The following is a 21,207-nucleotide window of genomic DNA, read 5'->3' on the forward strand; positions in this document are numbered from 1 at the left end:
GTCAGGCCCTGGCTGAGAATCCATCCTAGCTATACTAGTTTTTGCCAGGAGCCAGGAATTCAGAAGAATGTTAATCTGTTTTTCTTCCAGCTTTTCTTACACAGATAACAATATTATTACCCTAAGCTTTTACAGTGCAAGTCAGTACACAGATCACAGGGTCCAAGAGGGCTCCTGAGTCATTTGAGATAATTACCTTTTTTTTTTTCTTTCTAGGTCTTCCATTTCTGTGAATCAGCGATGTGGAAAACCCAGGCCTCAGAAAAATTAAGGGAGGCTTGAAGTGAGCAAAGCAGAGCAGAGTGTTGGCAGGAGCTGAGGGCTGCCACAGCGGGAAAATCAAGCAATGCGTCATCTAGGAGAACTCGTGGTGCTGTCTGCCTCCTCTCAGCAGCATCCACACCGGCTGGGACAGTCAGATCACTGTGACTTGGGCAGAGATGAAAACATGCAGCATAGCCAAGGTATTATAGAGGTGTGTGGTGTCAGGACGGCCTGTGCCAGCCTCATTTACTTTTCTGTCATTTGAACAAAGCGGTTGTTGGGCTAACCTTGTTGTGACGAGAATCCACAACAAATCCAAAAGCCTCTGCCCCCACCGCCTTCGCCCCGCAGCACAGCGCGGTCGTCTTTTCAGTGGCGTGAGCCTCATCACATGGCGATTGATGGATGAACTGTCCCTTCTCTCGCCCAGAGCTCCTCCAGGCAGGAACCTTGGCCCAGTTTCTTCTATGTCTCAGAGGCCTGGCACTGGGCTCGGCATCTAGTAGGTATCTGATGAATAAATGAATGGGTATCGGGACATATGGGAGACATAAGGGGCTCCTACAGTGGGAATGAGTTCAGTAGCGCCATTCTGTGTTAGTTCTCTACGGTTTGCAGGACCCAAAGGAGGAATAATTTGTCCTCTGTATAAAAAGCATGTCTCATGTGGGGATTGCACAAGGGAAGGTGCTGGCCAGCTGGGTATCAAGGTGGGCAGAGGTAGAGGAAAATGGGGAAAATGACATAGGAAATGATGGTGTTCGTCCTAGGGACACTTCATAGCATCCCACACAGAGCCCCGATTCTCCAGGAAATTGACAGAGTGCCTGGCGGAGGCCAGAGCACGGCTGGGGGAGGCCAGCTCTCAGGGAGCCGTTCCTCAGCCCCCACAAAGACCCTCAGGCGGACTCCCACGCTTTCCCACAATCGTCCACTAGGGGGCAGGCGGAGGCAGGAGAAAAGGTGAGACGGAAGTCTCTAGGCTCTTGGGTTGGGCTCATCAGGCAGCGGTGCACCCAGGCTCACATCCAACAACACCCTGGGCTGTGTGTATTACTCAGACAACATGGCCCGGCCTCTCTTCCTGCCTGTCGTTGTCTCTGTGATTTTATATGGTATGACCTGCGACATGAGTTACCACGAGACCATGGTAACTAAAGTACACAGCTCGGTGTAAAGGTAGATAAACAGGAAAAAAACGAATCCCTAGTTTTCCAACTTTACTCACCATTTGTGGTTTTTCTATCCCTGCCTCACCTATTCTTTATTATCCTGAACAATCAAGATGTACCTGAATTCCAGGACTTTTAAAAATGAAAAGATAAATGAGGAAAACATGCCCTGGTCTCCTATCATCTAGCCTTGAAGAGAGCGACTCATTTCCTCATGTGCAAGTTATCACTTCCTCTGGATATCCTGTCCAACACTCCTCTTGTGTACCAACATACCATCTCAAGGGAAAATTATGTTCATGATAATTCCCACATGCCATGAAAAGTAATTTCCTGCTAAGAAACTGCTGGTGATGAAAGTTCTTAATTGGTTTAAAATTTTCCTAATCCTTGAAGATTGAATATAAAAAATACAACTGCTCTCTTGTACAAATAATCCTTCTATACATATTATTCGGCCCATAGACCTGTGACTCAAATAAACTAGATTGAGCATAAAGGAATAAACATTTTACCAGGCCAGCTCACAGAAATGAAAGTCCTTGTGTAGAAACGAGCATTATTTCATACAAAATCAGAGCGTTTGAAAGCTGTTTTCCTGCCTGCTGAGAAAGTCCGATTAGAACCCCATCAATGCTTGATAACATTAACAGAAAACTTTGCTTTAATGAAGTTAAAGACTCTTTAATGAATTGCGTCTTTAATTAGAATGGAAACAAACCAACCATATTACATGAGCCATTGGAAAATGGTAGTCATCCTGAAAGAAACCGTTTTCTAGTGGAATCAGAATTCTTATGCAAACCTTTTCAGGCTGCAGACGTCTTTGAATGCTACCCTTGATTTCATTCCAACAGCAATCACAGCTGAGAAATATAAAGTATGATGTCAAGTTACTTTAATGGTTTGCAAAATTCTCAAGAATTTTCTAAAAATATGCATTTTCAATGATACCATAGAGTAGTTGGTCTAAAATTGACTTTCAATTAAAAGCATAAACAAACAGACCTGGATATATTTGGACACAGATGTTGCTGGAGGTTCCAGATTCCATTGTTTAAAGGTATTCCATAAATATGACAAAAATTGTGGAGAAGACATCCATCTGATTGGGTATTCAGGTTTACAAAGGGAAGTAATTACAGGGCCAGAGACTGGGTGTCAGACCTCATTCATCTAAATTCTCTTTCTCACATCAACCTAGCTTGACCTTGATTTTTTTTAGATGCAAGTAAAGGACATCAATGTAATTTGAATAAACCAGTGTTTTAAATTCCCTGAGGAGTCTGGAATCAGAAATGACAGACTCGATGGACATAAGCTTGAAGGAGTAACCAACTCTTAAGTAATTATGGTGGTTTTAAAAACAGTATCTTCCTTTCTTACTCAGTTAAATTTTCATTTTTCTCTCAAGGGAACATTTATTTGTCTGATTCTTTGGAAAATACCCAAATGCTGGTTTCCACCCCTCCCCTCTCCTCCCTGACATCCCCACCAGGCCCTCACTGCCTCTGCGGTGGCCTCTGTGGTCCGTGGCCATCTCTGCTGCTAAGTGACCTCCAACCTTCCTCGCCTTTCTCTGAGGGCAGGGGCCTCTCTTCTCTTCCTGACAAAGCACTTTCAGTCAACTCTTGGATTTCTTCATGGTTGATTAAACTGTCTGTGTTTATTCAGGACCCTTCTCCTCTTTCTGTGTCCGGCTGCTGACCTTTCTGTGGGTTCACTGTAGAGGAGAAAGCTCCCAGGGCAGTCCATCTGCCTGCTTGTTTGCAGCTCTGGTAAAGATTTGGTCCTGGAAAATGTTTAGGCCATTGAAATATCAGTACATCTTCAAAACATGTGACTTTTCACCTGGGCAGTTTTCTAAGTTGCTGTTACTGAATGAGATTGGAGGCACATAAACAAACACGAGATGCCCTGTGAGTCAGAGCTGCTAACATCTCCCTTGAACCTCACCAATGCTGATGGTTCTTGCCACTAGGCTCCATGGGACGTCACAGAGTTGTGTTTCCTAATAAGAGCAGTTGTGGCCTTAACCAAGGCTTCCCAGCTGGTTCAGTGGTAAAAGAATCCATTTGTCAATGCAGGAGACACAGGAGACCCAGGTTCGGTCCTGGGGTTGGGAAGATACCTTGGAGAAGGGAATGGCTACCCACCCCAGTATTCTTGTCTGGAAAATTCCATGGACAGAGGAGCCTGGCAGGCTACAGCCCATGGGGTAGCAAAGAGTCAGACATGATTGAGACTGAGCACAAGAAAACATGATGGTCTTAATTGCTTGGAAATGGGAAAGAGAGAGAAACTGAAGCACAGAGTCTTGTTGAGTGACCAAAAGACAAGCCAGAACAAATATCTTAAGTCAGAAATTCTTTACAGAAATTCTTGTCAGCCTGATAACTAATCCTCAGCCTGTGTCCCTGGTCTGGGGCTCACAGACAAGTTCAGCTTCCCCCAGAGGCACCCAGGCTCTGGGCCCAGGCCAAATGCAAGTTCTACCACATGCAGGCATCGCCCCCTTCTCCAAACACTATACCATCTGGGGCTGTACCTCTCAAAATGACATTTTAAATTTTTGCGTATTTGTGTATGAATCTTAGAGGCACAGGGGCCGTGCCTTCTGCATCTCTGCCTGTCTGGAAGCATGCAGTGCATGCTTTTGTGAAAGTGTAGATAAATGGAGGTGCTGATGGACGCTCCCCAAAGGCCTTCTCTTTCATTCTTTCAGTGCCCCCTTGCTCACTCAACTAGCTCTACCCTTCGTCACCATTCTTAGAATATACTCAGCTTCTAGCCTGCACAGTTGGCATGACCCAATTTTTCTCTTTCTTTATTTGTTCATCTCACCTTTTTATGTCTAGTCTTTACTCTCCAGCTCATTCTGTAAACTCTTGGAGGCCAGAGGTTTCCTGGGACTCTTTTCACCAATCACTTGACTGTAATACAGTGAGAGGCTGTCTGCTTAATGGAGTTCAGAAGATGATGCTTATGATGAGAGCAGTGGCTTACTAGGGCTGACTGCTGGTCCTGTTCAAAGCGTTTGATGGCCCAGGATTTGCTGTGGACTCTCGGTCACCATCAAGCTCTCTCTCGTTATGAATCCCTCATGTACACTGTTGGGTTTACTGGCATGTGAGTTGGTGAGAGACCAGGAGCATCAGCCTCTGAAGGCAGGGTTTCTCAGCAGCGGCTCTTTGACATTATGGGATAATTCTTTGTTGGAGGTGGGGGTGCTGTGGTGTGTGTTGTAGGATGTTTGACAACATTCCTCATCTCTCCCTCACTTGGTGCTGGTAGCATTCCCCGGATGTGGCAATTAAAACTGTCTCCACACATTGTCATATGTCCCTGTTAGTGGGGGAGGGGGTTGGTGCCAAGCCTGCTGCTTAGGGGCTACTGCTTAAGGGATAAAGCTGAAAGAAAAACGGTCATAACCAGAGTTGCTTCCTTTCTCCAGGGAATTTTTTTTTGGCTTTTAAGAAAAAATGTAACCAGCGTGGTGTCTTGGCCTAGTCAGTTTTGGGGAGAGTCTCCCAAAATGAATTTAAATTATACAGTACTTCACCTCTTTGCCCCCTTTTCCCCCTTAGAGGCCATTTTTCTCCCCATCATTATCACTGGGCTGGGCTCTGCTTTCTGTGGCTTGATCCCATCTTGTTTTAGGAATCTCACTGGCTTTCAGCAAACTCAGAGAGGCACGTGATGAACCACTCAAGGAGGCGGCTGGCTGGAGGTGCTGGGCAGGGCTGCCTGCTGTCCTCAGCCTGGACATGGCCCTTGTGAGGACATTGTGCTTGGGGATCTGCTCCTCCCCTTTGGGCAAAAACCAGATTTTTATCTCTTCCCTGGGAGTGAACAGGCCATCGGAGCAATAATCCATACAAAACAAACACACCAGAAACTAGGCTATAAACCAGACTGCAACCATATTGCTCTAAAACGCTTATCTCCTCAGAGCTCAGGCTTTGAGCTCTGAATGTGGGCAGCATGAATGTGGTGGACCATCCAGAGTGCATGCAGGGCCCCAGGCCCTGGCCGGGTGCCTGGCCCTTTCTTCTGTCTGTCTGTCTCAGCTGCCAAGGGATGACCCTTGTGGGCTGGTGGGAGAGTGGGGGAGGGAGGGAGGGAGGAGGCTGGTGTCTGGGAGGACAGTGGGAGCAGAAAGTTGTTCACAGCCTTTAGACATCATTTACAATTTCTGCTTCACTTACAGGTCAGGTCCTGAGGCTGAGTGCCAGTTACCCGTTCTGAGCAGACACCTTTCCAGTAGACGCCCATTATCAGGATGCCTAGGAAACTGCAGTAGCTGAGATGGATGTGGAATCAGAACAGAGGGATTCAGAAGATCTCATGAAGTGTTCTCTCTGGGCTGTGGGAAAGCCTGATGAAATAGCCCTGCTTCTGGGGGAAAGCTCATCTCCCTAGAGATGGGAACAGTCCCCACTGCCCTGGGGGAGCCGACTGCTCACTGAAGGGGCTGATGACCCCTGCAGGCCCTGGTTCTTCTCATCCCCATCACTCTCCTTCCCTTGAGGACCACCCTCCTCTGTCATCATGTGCTTTACTCAAGGGTCTGACTGCTGTGTTTGCTAACGCCAAGTCTCTCAGGAGTGACCTTTGACATCCTGTGCACAGGTTCTGGAACCCAGGCGTCAGTAGGGGGTTCTCCTGAATGGAGCTGCAGCCCTGAGCAGTAACCCTGGGTCAGGTGTGTTCTCCAGGCTTGTCGCTTGGCCATAGCCTGTAGGATGTCTTCTCCTTGACTGTGGTCTAATTTTGATAGACATTTCTGCAAAGTGGACAGGGAATGCCTTTGTGAAGTTCGTATTTCTCCTAATAGAGGGGCAGCAAAAAAAGAAACAAACACTGGGGTTCCCATGTCTTTAACCAAGGAAAGCAGAAAGTTTCCTGTTTTTCTGTGCCATCAAGGTGTCTGGTGCTGTCTTTGGAGCCCTGTCCATCAGAGGCTTTCTCCAGCTTGGGCCCTGGCAGGGGTGCAGCCCCATGCGGCTGGCAGAGGCCTCAGGGTGTGGAAATGCATCAGCTCAACCCACTTTTCTGTCACAAACCAAGTGAGGCAGTAAGCGAACCATGCCGAGAGCCCTTTTAGCCACTTGAGTCATTCTCACCCCCATGGCTGGGCCTTTGTCAGCATCCTTTGTCACTTTTGAAAAGGTTATTTCTTAGGAAATAAAAGAACAGTGTGGCCATGGTTAGTGTTGCTGATAAGTTCCATTACTTGAAGCGTATTTACTGCGATAGAAAAATATGAATCTGATCAGTGTGCCACAAAGCCTGGTACTGCCTCCACAACCATGCTTGTCCCCATGGCGCTTTGCACCTCAAAGGCATGTTCTTCAGAAACCCTTGTGCTGGGGAAACGGATGAACAGCGCTGTGTGACACTGATTTCCCTTCAAAAGGAAAGAGAGGAGAATGAAGAAAAGCTGGGTGGTTGCAGCAAGTCTCTCTATAACTGCTGCTTCCACTCTGGTCTGGCTCGTCAGTCAGGTATCTTGAAAATACAGGAATATTCTGTATTTTCTCAGTGTATCTAGTTCGCATGACTTCTTGTTCAGCCCTAAGTCAATATTCTTCATGCTCGTTTAGGTTAAATGTGCCTTTTCCTCCTTACAGGTGTCTCTGCTTCTCAGGGGCCTTCTCACTTGCTGTGAGCATCCTCTGTGGACATGAAAAGATGTGGGGTCCCGGCTTTCTAGGATCAATGTGGAGCAGCTTTCTGGATGGCTGATTTTACTCCCTTCTGGCGTTCCTCTCCCTAGATGTCATTTTGTCAGAGAGACAGGAGCTCAGGAGCCCTTGAGAGGTAATATGTTGTCCCCAGTTACACTATGAGCTGGTGCGAGTCTGGGTATCAGACCAGGCCTCCTGACTCCACACTTTTGCCATGGTTCCCTTTGATGTTGTTTCTGGGGGGCTCCTCAGCCCTTGTTATAAAAATTCTCTGCATGTTGTCTCCCACAGACAGTTGCAAAGGCGATGAATTAGGTGAGACTCTAGGCCCTGGATACTCTGTACCATCTAGTAAGAAGTTCCTGCAGCGGGTTCTTGCACTATCCAGAAAGCCTTTCTAATAGAAGAAATACCTGCTACTTTGTTGTTTACTTTGTTCTTCTTTTTACATATTCCTTAAGAAATTTTCTTAAGTGTAGTTGAAAATATAAGTTACAGATGTACAGTATAGTGATTCACAATTTTTAAAGGTTATACTCCATTTGTAGTTATTATATTTCCAATATTCCCCATGTTGTACAATATATCCCTTTGGCTTACTTTATACCCAATAGTTTGTACCTCTTAATCCTCTACTCCTATATTGTCCCTTCCTCCTTCCCTCTCCCCACTGACTTGTTCTATCTGTGAGTCTGTTTCCTTTTTGTTATATTCACCAGCTTGTTGTACCTTATTGATTTCACATGTAAGTGAGTCATACAGTATTTGTCTTTTTCTGTCTGACTTATTCCACTTAGCATAATGCCCTCCAAGTCTATCCATGTTGCTACAAATAGCAAAATTTTATTCTTTTTTATGGCTGAGTAGTATTCCATTGGGCTTGCCCGGTAGACCTGGGTTTGGGAAAATCCCCTGGAAGAGGGCATGGCAACCCATTCCATTATTCTTGCCTGGAGAATCCCCATGGACAGAGGAGCCTGGCAGGCTACAGTCCATGGGGTCTCACAGTGACTAAGCATAGCATAATACAGCACTCCATTGTATACATATACCACATTTTCTTTATCCATTTATCTGTTGATGAACATTTAGATTGCTTCCATATCTTGGCAATTATAAATAATGCTGCTATGAACATTGGGGTGCATGTATCTTTTCAAATTAGCATTTTGCTTTTTTCTGATATATATCCAGGAGTGGAATTATTGGGTCACCTGGCAGTTTATTTTTAGTTTTAAAGAAGCCTCCATACTATTTTCCACAGTAGGTGCGCTAATTTGCATTCCCATCAACAGTGTAGGAGAGTTCTTAACATTTAATTGTTAGCACAAAGTAATTATTGCCTTATAAAAAGATTATATTTTGTTCAAAAGTGTTTTGTAATGTTCTTGACAGGGAAAGGGGACTTGGGCCTTGTAAGAAGAAACCAGTTATAAAGTCTGAGGTCTGCTGAAGGTAACATCTGTGGAGGCCTGCCCTACAGGAACATAGCTGGGTCCATGTTAATAAGCCATTAACAAGCGAGGGATAAAATTAGTTGGTGGTGACTAATTCCAGATGCAAAGTGACCTGAGTTACATCTTCCTGATGGAGGAAGGTATTGGAGAGAAATTAGTTTGCAGATTTAGGCAGGTTGCCTAATTTGTGATTCAGTATTTACACAGATCAGGGTTTGAAGTCAGACTTGCACAGCTCGTGCCCTCTCCAGGAAAGCTGGACCCCCCTCTCCGGAGAAAGCTCCAGTCTCCTTCCCCAAAGCAGCCCAGCGCAGGGCTCCACACAGTGTTGCAGATAATTGCAGAGGGTTCAGGTTTCCCTGTTTCACTCACTCAGCACACCCAACCTCTGGTTAAGAGCTAGCACCTTCTCCCTTATTGGCCTCTTAAATAAAAAAGCTAAGTGCTAGGTTAAAGGGGTGTTTATTAATTCTTTTCTATTTAATGCTGGAGCTGACTTGGGAAAAACTGGTGTGGCTTGGAATGAATAATACTTATTGTATAGTAGTGCTGGTGGCCGAAACTGAAAATCAAGATGTACTGAGTGAAAAGACCAGTAGAGCTGGGAAGCCGTGGCTGGGTTTCAGGCTGTCGGTATGTGTGGTCCTGCGGCTTCGGGTCAGTGGCTGAGACTCAGCTTCGGTTGCCCTGTCTGCACCCATGCAGGTAACAGTGCCTACTTCAAAGCTGCCTTGTGAGCAATGAATGGGAAGATAGCCTCAATCTTAATGCAGCATGTAAACTGTCATATGAATGGAAGGTGGTCTTAACATGGAAAATAAACTTAGTGACAAAAATACCTAAGCATTTGTATTTTTTAGAACTTTGTATTTTTAGAATTTTAAGGACTTTTTACACTCTAATAAAAAGTTTATTTTGTGAAAAAAAATAATGAGTCCTGTTCTAGCCTATGGTGGCTCAGACGGTAAAGCGTCTGTCTACAACATGGGAGACCCGGGTTTGATCCCTGGGTTGGGAAGATCCCCTGGAGAAGGAAATGGCAATTCACTCCAGTACTATTGCCTAGAAAATCCCATGTACGGAGGAGCCTGCTAGGCTACAGTCCATGGGGTCACAAAGAGTCGGACACGACTGAGCGATTTCACTTTCACTTTCTAGCCTATATTTTTCAACAGCCTCAGATATGCAGATGATACCACTTTGAATGTAAAAAGTGAAGAGGAACTAAAGAGCCTCTTGATGAGGGTGAAAGAGGAAAGTGAAAAAGCTGGCTTAAAATTCAGCATTCAAGAAACTAAGAGCATGGCATCTGGTTCCATCACTTTATGGCAAATAGAAGGGGGAAAAAGTAGAAGCAGTGACAGTTTATTTTCTTGGGTTCCAAAATCACTGCTGGCAGAGATTATAGCCGTGAAATTAAGAGACGCTTGCTCCTTGGAAGAAAAGCTATGACAAACCTAGACAGCATATTAAAAAGCAGAGACATCACTTTGCCAACACAAGTCCACATAGTCAAAGCTATGGTTTTTTCCAGCAGTCATGTACAGGTGTGAGAGTGGGACCATAAAGAAGGCGGAGTGCCAAAGAATCGATGCTTTCGAATTATGTTGCTGGAGAAGACTCTTGAGAGTCCCTTGGACTGCAAGGAGATCAAACTAGTCAATCCTAAAAGAAATCAGTCCTGAATATTAATTGGAAGGACTGATGCTGAAGCTGAAACTCCAATACTTTGGCCACCTGATGTGAAGAGTGACTCACTGGAAAAGACCCTGATGCTGGGAAAGATTGAGGGTAGGAGGAGAAGTGGGCAATAGAGGATGAGATGGTTGGATAGCATCATCGACTCAATGGGCATAAGTTTGAGCAAACTCCAGGAGATAGTAAAGGATAGGGAAGCCTGGTGTGCTGTAGTCCATGGGGTCACAAAGAACTGGACATGACTTAGCGACTGAACAACAACAGATCTCTTGGAAAACCTAACCTAGAAGTTACAAAGCAGCTCCCAAATGTGTTACTTCGCTTGTAGGGGGTTAAACAAGTTTTGTTTGGTTTGTTTTTTAATCAATTGCCAACATTTAAAACTAGAAGTTTCCTATATAAGACAGAAACCAGAACCTAGATTTCAGCTTCTCTTGGGAAACAGACACTGAATGGCTAGTGTGGCTATCTGGGATTCCCCATGACCTACTGCTCCTGCCATGAGTCGTTCACTATCTCAGGCCAGCCACACCCAAGGCACCCCCATCTTCCTGGTATCACTTTCCCAGTAGGAGGCCTAGAGTTTTGAATAGCAACTTGATTTGAAAAATCAGACCTGTAAAGAGATAGCAAGTGCTATAAGGATGCTCAAACAGGGCCTGTCTGGTCTCCTACCTTTAGTTGGGTCTCCTCAGACCAGGTGTGCGTGGATGTGGCCAGCGCAGACAGAGTTCCTTTCTCGTAAACTGAGCACAGGATCCTTGTGAGGATTAAGTTAGATGACGTATGGAAACACTTGGCAAGAATCCACGCTTGGTAAATGGTAGCTCTGAGCAGGGCATCGGGGCATTGGAAAGATTCTGATGAATAATCTGCAGGTCAGACTCCAGAAGTGATGGCCATAGTCAGGCAGCCGCTGAGCACCTGAGAGGGTCAGGCTGAGGAATAAGGTGCCCTCTGACTCCACAGTTTCTGCGAACAAGGATGCAGGCCCCCGGAGTTGCACAAGAAGACCTGGAACCCAAGGTGGAAAAAGAGCCTCGGTGTAACACAAGTGCCCTTTGCCTTTGGCGAATCACTCCTGTGTCACCAGGAGTGTTAGAAAGCTCAGGAGACATGAAGGGCCACACCCAGCAGTTGTGCTGTGTACCTGCTTCCACTCCAAAGAAACCTTAACCACTGACAGCTCGGTGCCTTGGTCCCAAGCACTCACTTCTCCTGCAAATGCACAAGTGACTTCCTGCAGACAGCCAGTGGCCAGGAGCCTGAACATCCATAGGGCAGCCTGGGCTTCTCCCACATGGGATGGAAGCAGTTCCTATGACCTTGATTCCAAGACTTAGTTATCTTGGAAGTTACCACCAATCTCTAGAAGCCATGCCCAGGAATGATCTCACCACTTTCCCCTCCCTGTCATGGATACCACCAAAGCCTGTTTTATAGGGAGTTGCCTTTCTTCTATTTTTTCTGAGCTGAAGGGGACCATCCCTGGGTTGAGCAAAAGATGAGTAAGTGATTAGTGGCTGTCATAAAAAGATCTCATAAAGCATTTATGTTGTCCCACAAAAAGGATCTGATTTTTACACATCTGTCTTTTTAGTTCTTTTTTGGCGGGTAGGAAGGCTGCCAGCGTCATTGAATGACACCGGGGTAAGGCTTGCTTTAGGAAATGGGTAGCCAAGGATCTGGTGCTTCCCCACACCATTTCCTTCTCCATCGCATGACCTGACAAAAAAGCAACTCTCTGAGTCACACACTGAGTGACCCAGTATTGAGGAAATAATCCATTTGCTATGATAAACTAGGGAGGTCCCTTAGAAAGCAAATCGGGGCTTCTCCCTGGGTGGGTCCTGCCTGGAGTGAGACAATGATGTGGTAATGATCCCCACACTGGGCATGTTGACGTGAAAAGGGGTGCATTTTTGACGGGAAAATACAAGGTCATCTCAGTTGAAGCTGTAATCAAGTCAGAGCTTCTGAACCAGGGAGGGTCCCCAGGGAGCCTGGATTCAGGGAATCTGGGCTGGAGCAAGCTTCTCGGTAGCCACAGGCACTCAAGATCCCTGAGGAGACCCATCCCCTTCCCCTACCAAGGAAGGCTGTCTGCTCTGCCCAAAGTCTGCATTTCCTAAAATGGCTCCAGTGTGCAAGGAATCCCTGGACATACACTGTCCGCAGATGGGCTTTGACTGCTGGCTGTTAATAGTCTCAGCTCTTCCCACATCTGCTTCCAGGAGATTGCATTGGCTCTGCTCCCTTGGCCAGTAGAGATGAGGACACCTCATCCCTATAAATCTCGAGCTTGGTGGCTTCTTATTGCCCTTTAGGCCTGCATTCACACACATACACACACATGCAAAGATTATCTCCTTGATCTCTGGGTCATCAACTCTGGGCAGAACCACTTGGACAATGGTTTCTTCTGCAAAACTGAAGAACTATACCCCTTCGCCCATGTTTCCAAGAGAAATATCCTGCCATTTAGTGTAGACTGATTCTCTGTCTGAAATGTACAGAAATGTTAGGTCTCACGTGTACAGTGGGGATGACCAGAGCCTGTCTGCTGGTCTGGACAAAACCAAAACTGAACGCTTCTTGAGGTTTCTTTCCTTCCTAGAACATCATGATTCTGAGATCCTTCTGCATATACATACTCAAAGCGAGTTTTTCTAAAAACAAATTGGGTCTCACAGAAAATTAGTAGTGACTGAACCAAGTACAGAATCTTATTTAGTTCTGGCCCCAGGAGGAACTTGATAATTTACGTTTTAGGCTAAAACCCTTTCGCCCCTTTAAATACTGCATAAAATGGCAAGATTCTCAACTGAATAGTAATGTTACCATAGCAAACAAAGGGAAAGCTATGAAAATCTGAAACAGAAACATGTGGCCTGTTATTCCAAAAAAAGTAAATGCAACAAAAAGAAGGTTGGCCTCATTCTCTGTCCCGAAGCTCCACACAGCCCATGCCAGAGCCCCCAGCCTGACTTCAGGTCTTCTCCCGCCAGGCAGGCCTCTGTCTTTGCTCAGTTCTTCCCAAGCCTTTAGCGCTTTCTCCTCCCACTTTGAGGGCAGAGGTTTCCTTGTCCATATTTACAGTATGAATTCTCCTTTCAGAGGACCTCCAGGTCACAGGGAGTTCGTCTCCCCCTCTGTCTCCCAGCCCTTCATGTGAGGGGCTCTCGCCACCACTGGCAGCTTCACTGCTGGCATCTCTGGAGGGCAGAGCTGCAATCCTGTCTGCAGGTCCTTACACAGGTAGACATGGTTGATACATTTTCATGACGTTTAAGTGAATTGAAGAAGGGTGACCTTTCCTCCACCCTAAGTTTGTCTGTATATGCCACAGATTACTTGGAATGTCATATAAGAGTGGGGGTGGCTTCAATTTAGTTCAGTTGCTCAGTCGTGTCCGACTCTGCGACCCGATGGACTGCAGCACATCAGGCTTCCCTGTCCATCACCAACTCTTAGCAGATACCATCATGATTTCTCAGTCTTGGCACAAGGATCACTTTTTGATGGGGGGTGTGTCCTGTGCATTGTAGGATGTTTAGGAGCCTCCCTGGCCTCTACCCTCTAGATTCCAGCAGCACTCTCCCCCCTCCGCAGTTGTGACAACCAAAAATATCTGCAGACACTGTCAGTGTTTATTGGGGGCAGAAATGGCCCCCGTTTAGAACCACTGATGTGGGAGATTCCTGAAGGAGGCTGAGAGGAAGTATCAGACACCTTGCCCAGTAACGATCTTACCCAGACCTGCTCCCCACTGCTATAACCATCACTGTTATAATACATCAGCAGAAGGTAGCTATTTATAGCTTCTGGCCAAATATTTTTCCTCTGACAGGCTGTCACAGTGCTAGCCAAACTCTGGAATTTTCTTAAATGGGGTGGAGAGAGACCAGGGTAAGGCCCATCCTCTGTGAAATACGGGTATCATTTTTGCGGAGGTTGTCGTCTTGGAGACAACACAACAGCTACCAAGAGGTACCTGGGTTCATGCCAAGAAGACTAAAAAGGCAAAAAATAACAACAATAAAAGCTGAAGTGAAAGACTTTTTTTTTTTTTTTTAATCTTACCAGGTTGTGAGGAACCCTCGCTGCTTAATAAATCAACACATACAAACTCAGGGAAGGTGTGCACCTACTTTGGCATGAACTGCAGAGTGTAGAAAGGGTCGGGATATTTTTGGAGCACACGGAGGTAACCCCCACAGGTCATCGCCTGGCCTCCGGGGGCAGGGGCTGTCCATCTGCCAGGAGGCAGCCCACAGGCCAGCAGAGCTTTGATGAAGCGCATCTGCTCAAGCACGGCAAACGGTGTTGAAACAAACCACCACCCTGGCTTTTTTTTGAAACTACGACCCTCTGTCGTGTTGAGGAGCTGAGTCTGAGTGAGGCCCCAGTGGCCACGAAGGAGCTGTGGGATTGCTTTTCCCTCGTTGAGGCACGGAAGGCTGTGAGGCTGTGACTGAGGCATTACGCATTCATGACTGTACAGGGACTTTCATTCCACATATCTCGAGATGACAGTGGAAACTGGAGCTGTTGTACAAAGTGTTGGCTCTCTGCCCTTCCCTCCTCATCACATCATCTACCTGCTGGGGCCAGAGAGGGAGGGGAGGGAGGGGTGGGGGCCTGTGGAGTTGTAGGAGCTCCGGGACAGGCCTGGCTGCTGTGACGCTGGTGGCCACATGGCCGTTCTCACCGTTGATTTCTGTCGGCTGCTTTCAGACTTGGGAAGCCAGCTGGGGCCCTCTGATGAGAAAACTCAAAGATTCACGGCATCAAACAGGTTGTTGATACCATGCGCTCCTCTCTGACACCACGAGAGAAACCCTGACATCCTGGCAAGAGATGCAGTTGGACTTAGCAAGGCCCCGTTGCATCAGCAGCAACATGGAAACAAGGGCAAGAATGACACAGGCTACAGCTTCTGCTTTGATACACAGGTGCTGACAGACAATTTCCAGGGACAAATCTGCAAAACAGGTATCAAAGTGAACATGGGATTTGAGTGAGGTTGCAGTGGCCACACCCTGGATGTGAGGACCCTCTGACCAGGACTGAAGGGGCCCAGAGGAAAAGGAGGCTGCAGGCACAAGTCAGTTCTGGGGTGACAGGCTGCCCTGGATGGCCCTGCAGACACCTGGCCCACTCTCAGTCCCCCAAACCTCTAGAAGGGGTTGAGGGGCTCCCCGGGAGCAGCCCGGGGGAGGGCAGAGCCGGCCAGGACATCACTCTCTTCCTCAGGAATGGTGACTCATATGTTCCAGGCAGTGAGCGCTGCACGTCTAGACTTAATTCTTGCTGTGATGCATCCAGGCTGCCTCCGCACAGTTAGCAAAGTCCCTCTGGTTGGGCCTCGTGGGACCACACCCAGAACTTAGTTACCCCAAAGCACACTGAGCAGACAAAGCACTGGAAAATGGGAGGGGGAAAACTGGATATAATTTCATGTTTCAGAAAAAAAGATTGAAGCATTCATCATGGGAAAAATCAGAATGTTGTTAATGTTCTTACACAGTTTCTAAGTTCTGTGTGTGCCAGGGCCACTGTAACCCCTGTGGACCCCTCATCCTGCTCTGACCCTGGTCCCTGATGGAAAGCCCACCCATCCCAGCTCAGCAGGGGGACTGGAACAAGCAGCTGTCTCCCCACCCTCGGAGGTGCTGGAAGGGCTCACCAGGGAGGTGTTGGGATTGTGCCGCAGCCTTGCTGATGTGAAGATCCTGTAGCTTCTTTCTAGAATGTGCTCTTGAAGGCAAAAGTTGACCCTGGCAAAACATGCAGGGCTCTTCTCCCCTCCTTGTGCCCTAACACCCACTTCCCAAGGGAGCAGTTACAGCCCTACTCACCAGAGGGAATGTCTTCCTCAGCAGCACAGATTCTCCTGATGAGAACAGCAACAGGGCTCTGAGACCAGGGCTGCTGCCCTTGGTCCAGAAAGAGTGGAGCTGCTGTTTGCTGCCCACCCTCCTGTCCCAGTGGGCACCCTTTATGACACTGTCCCATCCTAGGAACACCTCCCTGACCCCGTGACTTTTCATGCCCCCACCCAAGTATAATGAATCTTTGTCACCTTGCTTCTGTCCCTGAGACTTACCTGCCCTCTTTTCATCCTGTCACTGCCTGGCTGAATGATGATTTATCTGAGCAGGGAGGGAGCTGGTCTGGTCTTTGTGTTGATGACATTGTTCATCCCTGGGATGAGGAGTAACTCTCATCAGCTGGCAGATAAAGGCACGGCTGGGAGATCTTGTCCTTGTGGGAGAGCTCTTGGGGACAGCCAGCCTCCTAAAGTTACTCCATGTCCTGATCCATGTTCACTATCACCCCAACAAAGCCAGGCCACAATAGCTTTTGACTCCTCTGTTCTGCATTGGCTCATCAGACGGAGGAGGGGACTTCAGCCAAGCAGAAGGTGGCATGTGGGGCTGGCCTTGGCCCCCTGTCAAGACTCCTTCCAGTCCAGTTGCTCCCTGGTTGCTTTTTTTTTTTTTTTTCATTTATTTTTAATTGAAGGATAATCACAATATCATGTTAGTTTCCAGCCATACATCAACATGAATCAGCCATAGGTATACATCTGTCCCCTCCCTCTTGAGCCTCCCTCCCACCTCTCACCCCTCTCTGTTGCTCTTAATTAAAGCCCAGTGTTTCAGATTAAGAAGAGGTGGGGAGGTGAAGAGGTTAAAACTCAGTTCAAGTTGAATCAGGAATTATGTTAATTGGTTGTTTGCACTGACTTCCAGCACAGTGCCTCATACGTTGTGGCTCATATTTAGCATTTCTTACTCATCTCTCATCAAAGCCTGATGGTCCCTGGGCCTCTTTTCACTTCCACAGACTTCTGCTTTGGTGGGGCGTGGCAGGATGGGGAGGCTGGGCTCAGAGATTCATGCTGGTAAAGCAATAGTGTACTTCCCCTGCCGGGTAACATGGTATGGTGGATAGTGTTTGGTTTGGGCTGGCTGTGCCCTGATTCACTGGTGGGAATCACTTCTCCCATCTACAGGAAGCTGTTAGTCGAGGTGCCTGCCTGTTCTGAGCCCAGTTCCTGTCCATTTTGTCCTGGTTTCCTTGCCATTCAGAAATTAGCTGTTTTTTCTTTCCAGTGAATTCCCTTTGGGCATAGATTAGCTAGGGTTAGTTTCTGTTGCTTACCACCCAAGGAGCCCTAATTCACACCCCAGTAAACCTGGGTTTCTGAGCACCCCTTAGGTAATACTTGGTTTCAGAATGTTGCCCCAAAGCCAAAGTCAGGGAAGTGTTTATTTACCTTGACTCCGCAGTAGTCATCTCCCAGTGTCCATCTCTTTAGCTGCCAAGCCCATGCTGGTTATTAGTTGACTACGGTTTCTGACTCCCCATTGGTTTCTTTCAGTACTCTGCTTGATTCAGACTGGACCGGATCTCTCCTCCTTGTACCTGGGAACAGACTTGCTTCCCTTGTGTTCTGTTGCTTGATGATCCTCAAACACCCGCTGGGGAAATGCAAACCGGTCCAGTGTTTTTGTAAAGCAAATTGCACAACCATAAGCAAGGCTTTTAAAACATTGTTTCTTTCTGAACCAGTAAGTCAACTAATTGAGGCCTTTATCCTAAGAAAATTGTCAGAGAAGCAGAAAGATGAGTAAGAATATTTATTACGTTATTATTTTGTAGCAGCCAAAACTCGAAGATAACTTCAATGTTTAGCAGCAGGGAAATAAAAAATGGTCTGTTCATGTGATGATATGTGGCACACCCATTCAAAACCACAGTTTTGTGCAATATTTAATATTATGAGGAAAATTCTCACACTATCTTGTGTACCGGATGTAAAAAAAAAGAAAAGAAAAAAAACCAGGACACAAAGCTGTATGTACAGAATAATCTCAATTTGTTTTATTCAAATTGGGAAGGATTACACCAACATATTAGCAGTGGTTATCCCTTTGTGGTTTAGTAGGAAACCCTCTGAGGTGAGAACTATGTTTTATTTAAAGTTATAGCTCTAATTCCCAGCTCAGGTCCAGTCATATAACTTGCCTAGAGAAGTAATGAGGAAGTTTCTTTCTATTTTTCTATGATTTTTATTTCTTGTAAATAATGAATGTGCATTTCATGTAAAATCAGAAAAAAACTTTTGTAGGCAATAGAGCATCAGTGCATGAAGTTTGAAAGTGAAAGTGTTACTCACTTAGTCATGTCAGACTCTTTGCGACCCCATGGACTGTAGCCCACCAGGCTCCTCTGTTCATGAGATTATCCAGGCAAGAATACTGGAGTGGGTTGTCATTTCCTTCTCCAGGGGATCTTCCTGACCCAGGGATGGAACCCGGGTCTTCCGCAGTGCAGGCAGATTCTTTACCCTGAGCCACCAGAGAAGCCCTGAAATCCTATTTATGCTTCAGGGTCCATGTGGCTGTTTTGAAACATGGTGACAAATATTTGATCGCTCCTTCTTTACAGAGGTGGGGGTCTGTGTTCCTTCCCTTTAAATAGGACTGCTTCAACCAATGCTATAGTGGCAATGATGCTCTGTAACTTCTGAGGCTAGGTCATAAAAAGCCATCCAGTTTCTGCCTCATTCACTAAGGGTACTTGATTTATTGACACCCTGAAAGCACAGTGTAAGGGCTCAACTACCCTGAGGCTGCTATGTTGGAGAGGACATCTAAGGGCACTTTGGCCAGCATTCCAGCTAAGTCTGTCCTTCATCCCAGGTGCCAGGCACTTGAGTGAAGAGCCACCTTGGAAGTGAATGCTTCCGGCCCACCCCCTGTCACCTGAGTCACTCTGAACCAACAGGGTCCAGATACTATGGAGCAGAGACAGGCTGTCCACATTGTGTCTCATCCAAACTCCTGACCCATGGACTCCTTGAGCATGAGGAGATGGCGAGTATCTTATGCCACTAGGTTAAGTGGTTAGAACGCAGTAGATACCAAAACAGTTCTCCTCAGACTCCATCTTTGTGAAGCCTTTATGATCCTTTCTGTCCTTTGCATAATCCCAAATCCTCCGAAAGGCCTTCTCTATACCTGTGTCAGAGGACTGACTCATCTTGCCTTTCTCCAGATGATGACTTCCTTAGGGGAAGCAACTCTGTGAGTCACTTTTGCATCCTCAGAGCACAGTGTCCAGCACATGGGATCTAGTTGATGGTCCTTCCATTCCTTCTTCTATTAGTATAATGCACAAGGGAGATGGAAATTCACAGAGAAGCCAGATTTGGCGTGTGTATCAGGCTCTCATGGAGTTCAGGTTGTCTCCATGCTTCTTGGCTGCAACCTAGCATGGCAATGGGATGGCATTATACCTGTTCACCCTCTCAAATCTTAGTCTGCTCAGGCTGCCATAACAAATGGGTGGCTTCAACCAGAGAAACTTATCTTCTCACAGTTCTGGAGGCTGAAATCCAAGGTCAAGGTGTTGACAGGTTTGGCTTCTCCTGAGGCCTCCCTCGTTGGCTTACAGATGGCAAATCTTCTCACTGTGTCCTTGAGTGGTCTTTCCCCTGTGCATGCACATTCCTGGTGTCCCTGCCTTTTTTTTTTTAATATTGTATTTATGTATTTTGGCTATGTCGAGTCTTAGTTTCGGCAGGCAGCCTCTTTGTTGCAGTGCTTGGTCTTCCCTCTAGTCGTAGCACATGGACTTAGTTGGCCCACTGCATGTGGGCTCTTAATTTCCCACACAGGTTTGAACCTGTGTGCCCTGCATTGGAAAGTGGATTCTTAGCCACTGGACCATCAGGGAAGTCCCCATCTTTTCTTTTCTTTTTTTTGGAGGATAATCACTTCCTTGCCTTTTCTTATAAGAATAGAGTCTTATTGAATTAGGGTCCCACCCTAATGACCCCACTTATCTTTACCTCTTTAGAGACCCTATCTCCAAATCCTGTCATAATAGAAACTGGGGCTTCTACATAGGAATTTAGGGGTGGGGGGAACACAGTTTGGTCCATAACATAGTAGGTTATTGTTTATACTCCCTGTAGTTGTAGGTGTCAATGAAAAGAAGAAATGAACTCACTGATCCACATTCTACCCACAGACAGTTTCCTGGCTGTTAGTTCAGGCTTATGCTGTTCTTGCTCCCCTATCCCTTTAAATGATAGCCTGCTTAGGTGATAGACATCTGTGATAACATGCCTTTCTCCACAACCAATGGAAAGATCTAATTTCATGTAGCTTTTGTTTGTTTGCTTGTTTTCCATTGGGTGCCCAAGGAAACCTCAAAACAAATCTTCAGTACCAAACCCAAGACAGGGCTGACTGCAAAGCTGTACAACATGTCCCTGTGTACAAGCAGGCACTCTGCTCTTGCAACCTTGTCAGTTTACGGCAGCCGAATGAAGAGCATTCAGAATGGGGCTTTGGTGGAAAGCTGAGGATGATTTAAGGACATGAAGGAATGCCAGGAGCTAGGGTGACTAGCAGGTAGTCTTCAGAACTTTTCTTTGCAAAGTAATTCCTAGTAGTGTCCTTTTTCATCAATCTGTTTTTATTGTGTTATATCATATTCCAAAAATGAGAGAGAGAGAGAACACAATCTTCTACTGAAATGAATTGGACTTGGGACTATTTTATACCCGTACCTGTGAGCTACAGGTGCTGAATAAGGCATGGAGCAAATATTCAAGGTCAGACACTTGCCCTTTGGAATTCAAATTAAAGTGTACATACCTTGCATTTTTCACCCCTTGTTTTCAGCTGGTCTGTCATACTACCTCCATCAGCCAGCTAGGACTACTGTCAGCCAACCTCTCCGCACCCCTCCTCCCACCTTACTTTCACCACTTAAGAAATGAGAAAACATTTCTCATTCTGATTCATGCTATCGCTAACGCATGCACCACAAGAATCAATCAGCTTTCATTTTCACATAATGTAGCCTGTGTACACAGTTACCAACTATCCTGACTGCATGCTG

At 46.4% G+C, this 21,207-nt stretch overlaps 1 long non-coding RNA gene across 3 annotated transcripts; it reads right to left on the bottom strand.

Moving 5' to 3' along the window:
- Positions 1 to 2,104: 2,104 nt before the first annotated feature.
- LOC112585774 lies at positions 2,105 to 18,362 on the bottom strand. Of its 3 annotated transcripts, none has more exons than XR_006552109.2 (4): positions 17,567 to 18,362; positions 16,391 to 16,488; positions 10,957 to 11,295; positions 2,105 to 3,228 (listed from the first exon to the last, which is right to left on the bottom strand). It is a non-coding gene; the product is annotated as an uncharacterized LOC112585774 (long non-coding RNA). The 3 variants fall into 3 exon arrangements; XR_006641256.1 differs by lacking the exon at positions 17,567 to 18,362 and adding an exon at positions 14,993 to 16,177 and having other exon boundaries at positions 16,391 to 17,557; XR_006552108.2 differs by lacking the exon at positions 17,567 to 18,362 and having other exon boundaries at positions 16,391 to 17,557.
- Positions 18,363 to 21,207: the final 2,845 nt, after the last annotated feature.

The sequence above is a fragment of the Bubalus bubalis genome, chromosome 1 (genome assembly GCF_019923935.1).
Source record: "Bubalus bubalis isolate 160015118507 breed Murrah chromosome 1, NDDB_SH_1, whole genome shotgun sequence".
Lineage (NCBI taxonomy): Eukaryota > Metazoa > Chordata > Mammalia > Artiodactyla > Bovidae > Bubalus > Bubalus bubalis.